This window comes from Furipterus horrens, unplaced genomic scaffold, assembly GCF_987537825.1.
Source record: "Furipterus horrens unplaced genomic scaffold, mFurHor1.1.pri manual_scaffold_9, whole genome shotgun sequence".
Classification (NCBI taxonomy): Eukaryota; Metazoa; Chordata; class Mammalia; order Chiroptera; family Furipteridae; genus Furipterus; species Furipterus horrens.
The window spans coordinates 55,902,729-55,914,071 of NW_028327179.1; the positions used below are offsets into that span (position 1 = coordinate 55,902,729).

The 11,343-nt window shown below is 37.6% G+C and overlaps 1 pseudogene; it reads right to left on the reverse strand.

Moving 5' to 3' along the window:
* Positions 1-337: 337 nt before the first annotated feature.
* Positions 338-1,186, reverse strand: LOC150001796 (N-alpha-acetyltransferase 20 pseudogene; annotated as a pseudogene).
* Between the last annotated feature and the right edge of the window lie 10,157 nt (positions 1,187-11,343).

The following is an 11,343-nucleotide window of genomic DNA, read 5'->3' on the forward strand; positions in this document are numbered from 1 at the left end:
AAGTGAGCCATGTCTGCCTAAACTGCCATCTTTTTTTTTTTTTTTTTTGAAAACAAGTAACTGGGAAGAATTTATTTTGCATTAAAAAGGAAGCTTAAGTATGCCAGACAGGGATTGTTTCAATTATGCATTTTTAAAATGTTTTATATATAAACAAAAAATTTAATTGAAAAACAATATATCCTAGATGATGCTTTCTCAATCCTAATTTAGTTTCACAAACATCCAGGAAACATTTACAGCATCAACGGAGCATTTTATTATACATCTTAGATTTAGCATTTCATATATGCTTTTAAAGCTTCAGTCAGTAGTTCAATACAAAATTAAAATATATATATATATATATGTAACAGTGGTTCTCGGGCATTGAATTTAGAAGAAGATTGGAGCAAGTTTTTTTCTTTTTCCCCTAGCATATAGGGAATACTATGAACCATGATAGTAAAATGTTTCCTTCTGACCTAGCTGCCTTTCTGATTGAATTTTATCAGTGGACAGCTTCAGTGGGTATGATATTGCTAACTGGAAACAATGAGATTTAAAATATTTTCTTACATTCTTGAAGACCTAAATGAATACTTTTCTCTAACAGAGCTCTAAGATGATCCAATGAAATAATATTGTCCATAAAATATCTGGAGCATCGGCCTAAGAACCACTGCCTGGGGTTATTCAATGTCTTCAGGCCTCACAGGATAAGGTAATGGTATGATGGATTTCTTCTCAGTATCCCTGGAAAGTGCTTTCCTCATATCATAGGCATCCTCATCAGGGTCCCCATTGCTGGCTGAATAGTACTCTATGACCGTCCTGTAGACACTGTAGCCCAACTGTTTGTACATGTTGACTGCAATTTGGTTAGATACTCTTACAAAGAGGTCCACAAAAAAATCCACCTTTTCTTTCTGAAATCTCCTCTAATAACTCCATAAGTTTAGCAGCCAAACCAACGCGTCGAAATTCTGGGCAACAGAAAGAGCTGTGACATGCGCTTGCCATTCTTCCCTAGCAACTGAGCCTTCTGCTTTACCCATAATATAACCCATTAACTCTCCACCAGGTGCCTCCGCAACAATGAAATACTCTGGCCAATGGGCAAGGTAATGTTGTTGAAGCAGAACAGATCGTCACACGTGAAGGCCCAGAGCGTGGTCATTACCCCACCAAAGTCCGCTCTCCGTGACCTCGCCCACCCTGCCGGACTAAAATGCCATCTTGACCAGAAGTCCCTCATACAACTAAATGAAAGAGCAACCATCATGTTTTTAATGACCAAGTAGTATTCTATTATGTAAATGTCCCATAGTTGTTTTATCCATTCATCTACTGATGGGTATTTGGGTTGCTTCCATATCTTGGTGATTGTAAATAATGCTGAAATGAACATGGGGGTGCTTATGTTCTTTCAAATTAGTGTTTTGGGTTCCTTCAGATTGAGCAAAAAAGGAAAAAGGACTCATGGACATGGACAACAGTGTGGTGATTGCCAGGGGGAGAGGTGCATAAGGGGACTAAAAGGTAATGTAAAAAAAAAACAAAAAAACCACACACAATAAAGATTAAATTTAAAAAGAAATAAAAAAATAAAGAACAATTATCATGAATAATCAATGAAGGACTAACTTAAGAGAATTCTTATAACCAAGAATTTCAGTGGAAGCCATGTTGAAACTGATAGGAAGGGTGGAGATGCAAAAAGTGCTGGCCCCGATCCTAGAATTGTTGGCTGAGATTCCAGAGGGATACCTCAGTGGTGTGGAGGGTCCCCCTGAGAAGCCTAAACTCAAAACCTGGTTTCCCATCCCAGAGCACCACAGCAGGAAGAGGCACCCACATAACATCTGGCTATGAAAAGCAGGAGAGTTTCTGTTTACCAAGGAGAGATGGAATCTGCTGGAGACACAGGCACTCTTTTAAAGGCCCAATGCACACATTTTGTTCACGGCCACTCACTTTGGGCTCTGGCAGAGGGAGGGCAGTATGGATTATAGTTGCCTGAGGAGAGTCTGGGGTTTGAGGCTTTGGGGAGAAGGCTGGGGGCACAGCCACCAGGATCCCTATAATGGGTCTTTCTTCAAAACACAGTAACCAACTTTATTAGGCAGGACACTCCCCTTAGAGTGGCATCAGTCTGGGGGAAAGCAATGACCCCACCTTTGGAATCCCACTTTTTCTACCCTGGGGAGCGTTAAGCCCTACTGAGAAATTAGCAAAATAGGCTGGGGTGTAAAAATCTGGACAGTCTCAGGGGGGTATCACTGACTGGCTTTAGGGTAGAGCCATTCTCCCTGCTTTCCTAGGAACCTTACTGGTGCTTCCTTCGTATCAGAGATACAATAGAACCAACCTCCCTGCTTCCAGCAGACACAATCTCTGGGCTCCATAGGCCCCATTGGTTTGACTACAAAGAGCTCCACCCTACTGAGGTGAGAAAAAATTCTGGAACAGACTCAATCATGTGGCCCTGGGGTGAAAACCTCACATACCATGTTCCCTGAAGTCAACAACTCCCCACTCCCCCTCATGAAAGGAAGATCCACTAAACCCATTTTTTCAATTCCACCAGAGTCTTTTTCAGTGAAAGAGTCTAACAGGAAGCTGGTAGGCAAAGGCAGGAAAAAGAGGATCCCAAAGTGCCCTGGGATTTTTACTGACCTGCCCCTGGGCCCAGAGCTGTTAAAGGCTGGCCTTGGCATGTATCTTGGTCCTTCCCATGAGCATCAACAAACTGTGGATTACTTATAGCTTTAAACACATTGCCAAAAACAAGGCACAGAAAGTGTATGACATTGGTCAGCAGCAGGGTCCCTCCCAAGAAACCAAGAATCAACACAAATGGCCAGCTTCAACCAACAGTGCAGGATCCAATAAACTTCACAAATAACATATCTAAAGAAAGATTGCAGCAGGCACTAAACTCTGCTGAAGCAAATTCAACTTTCTTTCTTTCTTTCTTTCTTTCTTTCTTTCTTTCTTTCTTTCTTTCTTTCTTTCTTTCTTTCTTTCTTTCTTTCTTTCTTTCTTTCTTTCTTTCTTTCTCTTTCTTTTATCTTTTCTTTGTCTTCCTTTTCTGTTTCTCTTTCTTTCTTTCTTTCTTTCTTTCTTTCTTTCTTTCTTTCTTTCTTCCTTTTGTTATTTTGTCAGCACCTGCACAGCAGCTTCCATACCATGGTTGGTGTTGAGTCTCACAGTCAGCCAGCCTGAGGCCAATTCCATACAAAAATGGGCCAACAGCAATCAAGACTCAATTAAAACAAGATGGCCCATGTAACCCACACAAATGATATTTTTAGAGCGCCCAACTCAGGAGATAAGGAGACTGTACCACTGGGTCCCAGGAAACACCTGCTACATGAGGCCACACCATGAAAACTGGAAATCATAGCAGGTCTATCTAATATGAAGAACAAATATGAAGAGACATCCAAAATGGGAAGACCAAGAAACAAGTCCCAAATTAAAGAACAGGAGAAATATCCATAACAAAGACCTAAAAGAAATGGAGGCAAATAATCTATCAGGTATAGAGTTCAAAGTAATGATTATAAGGATGCTCAAGGAACTTAGAACTGCAATAACATTAAAAAGGACATAGAAACTATGAAAAATAACTGGTTAGAAATGAAGAACACCATAACTGATATCAAGACTACAATGGAAGGAATAAAAAGTGGGTTGGTTGGATCAGAGGATCAAACAATAATTTGGAAGACAAGGTAGAAAAAATAGCCAATCAGAGCATCAAAAAGAAAAAGAAAAGAATTAAAAAGAATGAGGATAGTTTAAGGGAATGTTGGGACAACATGAAGCATAAAAACATCTGCATTATACGGATCCCAAACAGAGAAGAGAGAGAGCAGGGGATGGAGAACCTATTTAAAGAAATAATAACAAAAAATTTTCTAACCTGATGAGGAAGCACAGAGAGTCCCAAACAAGATGAATCCAAAGAGGCACACAATAAGACACATCATAATTAAAATGAAAAAGCTTAAAGACAAAGAAAGAATCTTAAAAACAGCAAGAGAAAAGCAGTTAATTACCTACAAGGGAGTTCCCATAAGACTTCTGGCTAATTTTTCAGCAGACACATTTCAGGCCAGAAAGGGTTGGAATGAAATATTCAAAGTGCTGAAAAGCAAGGACCTACAGCCAAGACCACGTAATCAAGCAAGGTTATTATTTAAATTTGGAGGAGAAATACAGAACTTCCTAGAAAAGGTAAAGGAGTTTGTTACCACCAAATCAGTATTACAAGAAATGTTAAAGGGCCAGCTTTAAAAAGTAGTACAACAAGAAAAACAAACAAGAATAACCAAACAAACAAAACCCCCAGAGGAACAGAGTAAAAAAATAAAATGGCAATAAATATGTACCTACCAATAATCTCTTTAATGTAAATAGATTAAATGCTCCAGTCAGGGTAGCTGAATGGATAAGGAAGCAAGACTCATATATATGCTGTCTACAAGAGACCCACCTCAGAACGAAAGATATATACAGACTAAAAGTAAAGGAATGGAAAAAGATATTTCATGCAAATGAAAACAAAAACAAAAAGCTAGAGTAACTGTTTGGTGGCAATCCTCCTACCTCTTTTCCTTGAGCATGCATGCACATCATTTTTTACTCAACCTGAGCAGCAGTGGCTCAGCAACTGTGTGTGCCTCACATGCTGCTTGCCTGGAGTTAAGGAGTACTTAAATTTGCCTGAGTCCTTCCCAGTTCTGTTGGAAAGGTGTTTTCATCAAACCCAGTTTCTCTCACTAGGCAAATCTATGCCCACCTTCAAAAATGGGGTGCTATGACAGGGCTAAATAAATGATGAAAAAGTAAAAAAAATAAATAAATAAAAAGCTAGGGTAGCATTAGTTATTTATGACAAAACAGACTTTAAAACAAAGGCTTTAGTAAAAATAAGGAAGGACCATGCATAATGATAATGATAATGATAATGATAATGATAATGCTACAAAGAGATCTGATCAGATCATTGGGGCGGAGTAAGGAGGGACCATGGAAGGAGGTTGCCTGAGGAAATGCTAAACAGACCAGGAAAGAATTGGATGAGAAACTGAATGTCTCCACAGTGCATGGATTTAGGGGCCAGAATATTTAAAATAAACAGAGGGCAAGACTGGCTCTTAGGCTCTCTTCCTCAAGAATGTCTGGATGATTGTGCTGCAGCTCCCTGAATTTCCCTAAGCATGATATTTTGGATGGATTTTGGGTAGAAGAAGAAACTCCGGGAACAGCATAAGATTGGGTTGGCCTGGCAGAGGGTGGCAGAGTTATTCTTCTTTGGATGTTCTAGAGGGGATGAGCCCTCAGGCAGGAGCCTGCCATTCTTCCAAAATTGTGTAGCTTTTGTATCTTATGTTATTTTAGTTTGTAAACTAATCCTATAGAAATAAGATATTAAAAACTAACAGGGGGAATGATAAGAGAACTCAGGTGTTAAAGATTTTAGCCTTAATTGATAGGCTTAAATGATTAAAGCTGTAAGTGACTAATGCATATGAAAAGCTGTTATTTCAAAATTGTGTAGCTTTTGAATAAAGACTCCTTTCCTTTATCACCAAACTTTTGCCTCTGGAATTTTGCTTAGATGGTGGTGGTGGGCAGTAGTACCTCATTTGCTGGTTGGTACAATGGCAATGCGGGATTCCTGGGCCCACAGGACCCACGACCAGAGATGGATTAAGGTTGGTCGAGGCCCCAGGTGCAGAAGAAAATATTGGACCCCTTAAAAAAAAAAAGAGAGAGACAGGGAAAATAAAAATGCATGTTAAGCATATTTTATGTAGTGTAGTAATGAAGCCAAACTTGGTGTCATTAGAAAAAAGTGTAAAGTTGGGGTTTTGTGGGGTCCTTTAGAAATTGGGGCTTAGGGCACGTGCCCTCTGCACCTGCTGTTAAGTCTGCCTCTGCCCATGACGCTGAAGAAATGACCCAGAGACTGTCTGCCTGGTTAGAGAAGGGGGAGCACTACCTAGAGAAAAATGCTCCTGACCCTTCCTTGGTGTGCATTTTTATTTAGTAACCTGTGTGCAAGGAACCTTGACTAACAGGACACAGCTGTTCTGCCAAGTGGGATGCAGGTAACTTATCCACAAAGCTTTGAATATACTATGTGAAGGTCAGCCTGGCGCCAGATGATTGTTCTCTCTTTTACTCCCTTGTTTTTGCTCAGAAGTCTGTGACTTCCTGAGGCCATTTTCAGCCTGCATTCTTTGCCTCTGTTTTCAGGGCATTGTTTGGGGGTCACAATCTTCTGCCACCCATTTCCCACTTAATAGGAGTAATATAAAAAGAAGATATAACTCTGGTAAACATTTATGCATCCAAAATAGGGGCACCTAAATATGTAAAGCAAATCTTGATGGCCAAAAAAGAGATTGACAGTAATATATTTATAGTAAGGGATAGTAACACACCATTGACATCAATGGATAGGTCTTTCAGATATAAAATCAACAAGGAAATGGTGGCCTATTATGACACACTAGATCAGATGATTTTAATTGATATCTTCAGAGCATTTTATTCCAAAACAACAGAATATACATTCTTTTCAAGCACACGTAGACATTTTTCAGTATTGAGCATGTGTTAGGATCCAAAACATGTTTCAATAAGTTTAAGAAGATTGAAATCATATCAAGCATCTTCTGTGACCATATGATAAGAAACTAGAAATCAACCCATGTAGGGGACCATCTGGCATGGTTTTGGGAATTGTAGCCCAGTCACAAACTAGGCCCCCCTGGGAGGCCTATAAGTCTTGACCGAGAGACCAGGAAGGCTGGAGACAGACATAACCCAAAAACCCATTCAGGAGGTTCCCATGGGAATTGGATTTAAAGAACGCATATTTTGCTTTGAAGCTTGCTCTGTTTTTCTTATCTCTTAAGTTAGCTATAGACCCTGTGTAACATCAAGTACTAGGAAGGTGTATGCACTTGATGTTCATATAGTGCCAGGATGCCCAGTGGACTGTGACCCAGAATGCTCACTGTGTTCCTTACATTGTTATTAGTAACCATTGATTGTTAACAGTAATCTAAGCATTTGGAATTGATTCATGATTTGTGTATCCTGACTCTGTATCCCTGGATACTCTCCTCAATAAAAGGAACTTGGAAGGCTTAATTGGGGCTCTTCTCCCCTAAAGAGATCAGCCACCTTCCCTCTTTCCAGACAAAATACAGTGTTTGGGTTACTTATTGTCTCTTATCTGCGATCCTGAGACCACTGCTGGACAGTGAGTTTCCACCAAGCTGAGGGCATTAGGGGCAGCCTGCCTCAAAACAGAAGAATAAAACTGTAAAACACAGAAAGTCCTGGAGGCTAAATAACATGTTTCTAAACAATGAGTGGGTAAACAATGAACTGAAAGAAGTAACTGAAAGTTCCCTTGAAAAAAATTAAAAATGAGAACACAACCCCAAATCTATGGGACACAGTGAAAGCAGTCCTAAGAGGGAAATTCATTGTATTACATGCCAACCCTGGGGGGAGGGGAAGACTCACTCAACTCTACACTTAACAAAATTGAAAAATAAACAAACAAAAACCCCAGCAAATACTCAGGGGCAATACTCAGAAAATAAGTGAAATCCCATGTTAAAGTAACAAGAAAAACCAGATTAAGTGAAAATTAATCTTCCTTATTAGAATAGTTGAAAGTAGTTAAGAAAGAATCTAAGGACAATCAAAGAAAAGCTACTGTAAAAATACCAAGAAAAGTGGATTTAAAAATATTTATTGCCTTTTCTGATTCTAAAATAAATATAATTTATGTTATAAAAAATATAGAGTAAGTATAAAAATAAAATAAAAATCACAAATAATTTACCACTCAATGATAAGTAGTAGTATCCTTTCAACACATTCATTATATTTATCTGTATGTATTAATCATCTTTAATATAATCTCCCTTGTTTGGGTCATTTATGTTGCTTCTGATTTTTATTCTAATAAATAACATTGCTTAAACATTAATAATTATTTATTTATAATTACATATTTTAATTATACAAGTAATATTCAATACTTGACATTTTCAGTGTTAGTATCCAAATATTACAGATATAATTAATGGCTTACTGTAGCTACTCTTTGCACCACTCTGGATAAAAACTGCTGTAATCTGATATGTCTGCGTTTTGGTATCTTTATATATATTTAAATGCACAAAACATTTATATTTTATAATAATTGTATTAAGAAAGGCAGGTTACATTTTTTTTGAAGAATTTTTATTTCATCTAAGTTTTTTAAAATTGAAGCATAAATTTGTTATATTTCATTATTGCCATTTTAATTGCTGTGAGGTCACTAGTGATATCTTTTACCCATGATGTTATTAATTGGTGTTTATTTTTATTGATCACCATAGTTCTGAATTTATCAATTTCACTGATCTTTAAAAACAACTTTTGATTTTGTTAATATCACCTTATTTTCTGTTTTCTATTTAAATGACTTTTTATTCTAATCTTTTTTCTTTCCTCACCTTAATACATTCTTTCTTTTAGTTCTTAAGTTGTAACTTTGAACATTATGTATTTTAAAACCTGTCTTATTCTAATATGTCTTCACTCTTATAATTTTTCTTTAACCACTGAATTAGCAACATCCAATACATTTTGATATGTTATGTTTTAAGTATCATTCAATTTGAAATATTTTCTAATTTCCCTTTTGATTTCTTATTTGACTCCTGGGTTATTCAGTAGAGTGTTGCTTAACTATTGGTTAACAATTTACCAAATATTGTATTCTTATTTATTTTTAGTTTATTTCTATTGTGATGAGAGAAAACATGCTGAAAGATTCCAATTTTTGAAATTTATTGTGCTTTTAAAAATTACCTACTATATGGTTTGTTGTGGAAAATATTCCAAGTGCACTTGGAGAGAAGGTGTTTTCTACAGCTGTCAGTAAATGTCAGTTAGGTCAAGATGATTGATAAGGTTGTTCACATCTTCAAAAAATCTCACTGATTTGAGTATTCTATCAGTTATTGGGAAAGGGACATTAGAATCTCCAATTATGATTGCGGATGTGTCTATTCTTTCATATAATTCAGGCAATTTATTTTGCTCTATGTATTTGAAGCTCTGTTGCTATGTACATAAATCTAAAAATATTTGTCTTCCTGATGAAACTTTTTATCATCAGGAAATGTCTATCTGTGAAAATACTCTTGTATTGAAGTTACTTTGATATTAATATGGTCATGTCAACTTTCTATGCTTAATGTTTACATTATATCTTTTCCATCACTGACTTTCAACTTATCTGTGTCTTTATATTAAAAAGCTTATCTTTTTATTAAATGCTGCACATTAATGGGATATTCTAATTTTGCATTTTGAGTCCAGAGAAGAAAGTTATTACCTTCTAGAATAATTAAATAGCAATGTTTAAAATAATACAGCAGAACTCAGAGTTTTACAACGCTGATCTTATTATCAATAATGCAGTTTTTGACTAAAACTTACTACCAGATTTACAAAGAAACAGAAAAGTATAACCTTCACTCAAGAAGAAAAAGGGCAATTAATAGAAATTGATTCTAAATGGGCCCAGTGTTATATTTAGCAAAGATTTAAAAGCAACTCTAAAAAAAAATATGTTCAAAGAAAGGAAAAACATTTTTAAAGTAATGAAAACACGACACCAATGAGTGTATCAGATAGAAAATTACAACAGAAAATGCAAACTATTAAAAATGGGTATTCTAAAGTTGAAAGATAAAATAACTGAAATAAAGCATTTATTAGATGGACTCAACACATGAGAAATAGCAAAGAAAAGATTCAGTAAATTTTGAAAGAGATCAGTTCCTCTTCTCTGGGTCTTCATATATATTATATTTAGATAGAGGTCCAGTGAATATACAAATGAAACAGGTGGTAATAAATCTTTGACCCAAGAAAATAATTAAATACTATAAATAGTGCTGTGCTAGGGGGGGAAACAGGCAGATCAACATACAAAAGAACACTTTCAACAAATCTTGAAAGATAATGTCAAATATATGCAAGGAGCAAAACAATTAGACCTCTTCAGGAGTAACATCTCTCATAGGCTACTTGGCATTTATAATTTATGCTCTACTCTAATGAAATACTAATAGGTTTTCTTATAAATAACATTTTCAGAGTCCACTTGTCCTTGAAGTCAATTCTAGAAAGACCCAAATCAAAATTTCACCAATTTTATGTTTCAAAGCCTCAACATTCAGGCTTTTTGCAATCAATAGGAGTGACGTTTAAAAGCCTAATTTCACCTATTGTCTCGCATGGAGGGACTGACAAAGAGGAGGCAACGCAGAGAGAGGGGGAAACAGGCCTTTGCAGTCTCATCAGGGTAGGAGCACGATATGGGGCGATTTTCCTAGCCAACGGCCAACCGATCTAACCGTGGCCCAGCTTGCAGGGGGTGGGGGTGGGGGGGTACGACTCCAGGCACTGCGAGGAGGGCCTGAGCGGCCAGAGGGCTGGCAGGAAACGTTGGCGCCCCGGCCATCTCGGCTCCTCTTCCCCGTGTTTCCGCGGATTAGTGTGGGCAGAAAGAACAGCAGGAGCTCGGCCACCCTGCGTGCCTGCCTGCGGGGCGTTCAGGTATTCGGACTTGGTGGAGCTCATCCCACGAAGTCCACAGACCTCGGCAAAGGGGCTGATTTAGATCCTGTGAGGGTTGTTCCTCCTGTTCTTCAAACGTCTCAACCGAGCTTAAAGGAAGCAACACGCTTTGCTGGGATATACTCTGGTTGAGGCCACTCCTCTCCTCTGTTTGACACTAGTGCCTGCTGTCGCACAGTCAGACCACATTCTCAACGTCCCTGATGCCACTGAATAGGGCATTTGGGCCTCACGGATTTAACACCTGTGGGAAGTTTATGTTGTGCTGCGCACAACTAGTGGCCTTGTTATAAAAATTAAATCTCCTTGAAGAGGAACCCAGGAAAGATCCATGATCATCTTCATAGAGAGTTAACGTGTGCATGGAAATAGAGAACACTCCATAATACTCCAGGAAAACAACATAATTGTTTTAAAGAAAATTTAACTTCTAACATACTTAGCTTGCTTTAACATTCTTGGGAGAGGAAGAAGTTTGGCTGCTAGAAGTAAGCAGGTTTTCAAACAGCATGAAGAGCTCTTCAGGGACACTGGAGCCTCTAGAAGAGGGTGCTACATAGCTGATACCAAAGGAAAATTTCTATGGTACATTAAGATGCTGCTTGAATGCATAAACAGAACATTATTTAAATTTCTCTGAAATGTTTTCTATTTTTCTTTCCTTTTTCATGTAATAGTGGATAA